The sequence below is a fragment of the Acomys minous genome, assembly GCF_964271855.1.
Source record: "Acomys minous genome assembly, chromosome: 5".
NCBI classification, from domain to species: domain Eukaryota; kingdom Metazoa; phylum Chordata; class Mammalia; order Rodentia; family Muridae; genus Acomys; species Acomys minous.
Window position 1 is genome coordinate 34,229,405 of NC_140494.1, and position 3,155 is coordinate 34,232,559.

The window sequence follows — 3,155 nt, forward strand, 5'->3', positions numbered from 1 at the left end:
GGCAGGGACAGAGAGCTGAGAGAGCTTATACCTTAACTTCAAGCACAATGCAGAGAGAACACAGTGGAAGTTGTCTGAGGAGTGTCACTGCAAAGTCTGCTCTGAGTGACACACTTCCTCCTCCAAGGTTGCACCACCTAACCCTTCCTGAACAGGACCAGCACCTGGGGCCAAGTGTTCAAATGCCCTAGGCTAGTTCTCCTTCAGATTACCACAAAGTGTGACTTGTCCAACTTCGTCCTTTTTGCTCAAGGTAATTTTGGGATACTCTGGGTCTTTGGTGGGTTCACAATAATTATAAGATTTTTTTTCCTGATGGTATAAAGAATAATGCAAGTCTCAATAGGGATTGCCCCAAATCTATAAAAATTCCCAATAGGATCAGGGTCCCCTTCCCTTTCACCATAATATCTTCAGTATATTTGATCACTGTTGTGTAGCTTTCATTATTTTATTTGAAATTTATTTTATTTTGGAGGTATAACAAGTGGAATCATCTTCTTAATTTCTTTTAGATCACTCACGGGCAGTTCACAAATATTGCTTTTAAAAAAAGTCAAAATTGTATTTGTGTGTATGTGTGTGTGTGTGTGTGTGTGTTGGGTACACATGCTGGCACAGCATAATTGAATTTTTACCTTTTTTTTTTTTTTGTCCTTCAGGCTCACTGAGTTACTGTATCAATTCTTTTTGCTGAATTTTCATGTATTTTTATATGTGAAATCATGTCATCAGCAAACTGAATGAAGGTCAAATTTACAGATGAGCGGAAAGTACTAGGAAAATATTTATCAGCTGACCAGCTAAAGAACTGATATCCAGAATACAGAAGGAACTCAAGTCAGCCATAAAGAAACAAAAAATGTGCTGAAAAGAAGAAGAGAAGGTTTGACAGACACCTCCAGAAGAAAGACATGCACGTGGCACTAGGTCTGGGAAAAAATGCTAGCGTATTTACTTCATGCCCATTAGATTAGCTGTCATTAAAAAGACGAAGGAGCAAAAGAGCTTCACACTGTTGGTGAGAACGCTGAGTAGTTCAGCCCTGGCTGTTCCCACCAAGAATTAACACATAACCGAGCTGCTTTACTTCCGAACCGGTTCCCAAAAGAAACAATACAAATGCTGAAGAGAAAGCTGCACTCTGAAGTCACAGCAGCCAAGGTGGGGAACAGGACGGGCTCTGAAGTCACAGCATTGCTGTTCACAGCAGCCAAAGTTGGGAGGGGAACAGGACGGGCCTGCCAGCTTGTGAATGTGTGAGCACCACGCAGCAGTGGGGGACACTTTCCAAGTTGGAGAACAGTGTGCGTGGGCCAAGCCTGCTAAACACACATGAGTTAGGAGAGGCAATTAGTGAAGGAGCTCACCTTATGTTAAATTTCCAAAGGTTGGATTCCTAGGAGAAAGCATAAGGGTGGGTAAAGGCAGGGCCAGGGAGCCACTGGCCAAAGATTCAGTCTCGGAGGTCAGTTTTAGTGACACTGTTTTATACAATACATATTTCAGAATATCAAAGGCATTAGTCACCGTTAACACAAGAGATGAGTATCCAGAGTGACAGATATGTAATTAGCTTGGTTTTGGTTAGCCTATCCCACAGTGAAAACATCACACTGTGCCCCTGTAAGGGCTTAGAATCTTTATTTGTTGATTAAAGTTTTTTAATAATAGAATTTTACATAGTTTCCTCATTGCAGCTAGGAGAGATTTAGTTCATTGAGTAAGAAATTATAAACCCTGATTTCTGATAAAGGGGAGAAGAAAAGCTGCTAGTATGTTCTCTCAGTCTTTGTACATCGGAGTATCACAGTCATTCTCTGTTAAGGATGTTGTAAGTTGCTGCTCTACATCAGAAGTGACCAAGTGCCACTTTCTGTAGTCTGGCTGAATTAAACACTTGCTGCTTGCTGCTTATGAAAACTAACTGTACTGGTGGGAGGCTTTGTGTCTCCTGTGTATTTGGTCTCAGCCAGAGCAGGAAATACCACCGAAGGAGGTTAAATTCCTCCTTCACTGCAGCCTTCATTCACGCTCCTTTCTTCTGAAGTCTTTCTTTCTGGAAATTTATTGTGGAAGCCCACAGGATTGGATGCCTGCTTTTCAGAGACCTGTGGATCAGAGATGATTGAACACTGCTTCTTGTTTTCCTAAAATAGGAATAAATCATCTCTGGCCTGAAGTAGGTGGTAGAAATTTTACCTCAGAGTGACGCTACAGTGTGGAGGCTCAGGTGGTCTTCATGGAGCTAACTCTTTGTGAAAAAGCATGGTGGGGAGCGTCCAACCACAGCGTGAGGCTTATGGATCTGGAGGACAGATTCTACATTTTATGCATGGCTCTGTCCGGCACACTGGCCAAATCACCCAGGACTGTATTTTTTCTGCAGAGAGCACATTGCAGTATCTGTTTAAACATTTCATTTTGAGGAAAGCTACCATTCTCCACAGCAAAACATCTTGTTTGCTCTCATAACAAAAATGTAAACACACATATGCTAAAAGCCAGTCCACGTTTCTCCTTGCTTCTCCATTCACCAGCAGTGCATGCTGGGAGCTCAGGGTGTTTTCTGCAGCAGGTGCAGAGGCAATTGTCAACCCCAGGAGGACTAATGTGTAATCCTATTTGAATTCAGTTTTTCCATGATTACAGAGAAGGAAGAGAGCTGTAAAATTTGGAATCTTTCTGCTTATTTTTAACTTACACATAAATTTTAAAGATCAGTTAGTCCTTGAACATGGAGGCGGGACCAGGAACTCTCAACTATCCATCATTTTGGTTAGCCTGTACATTTCACTCACTTGCCAGTTCATGTCAAGTGGAACAATCTCATTCTAACAAACCAAAATATGAGGAGAGGGAGCCCTGATGTCTAACTCTTCACTCTCAGTCCCTCTGAGTGTTCGATTCACAGTGATAATTTTTTTAAAACCGTATGTACATGTGCTTAGCACTTTGGTAGATTCCTTTGAACCCAGCCTGCTGCTGGCGGGGGAAAATAGAAGCATGTGTGTTTCTGTGTACACAGGCAAATACCATCAGCCGTGCTTTCTCTGGGACACTAACCTTCCCACACACTTTCCACCCTGTCTGGGTTTTCTTGAAGGTCGATTGGGTTTTTAACTGTGTTATCTGCGAGGTGTTTGATGGAGTGG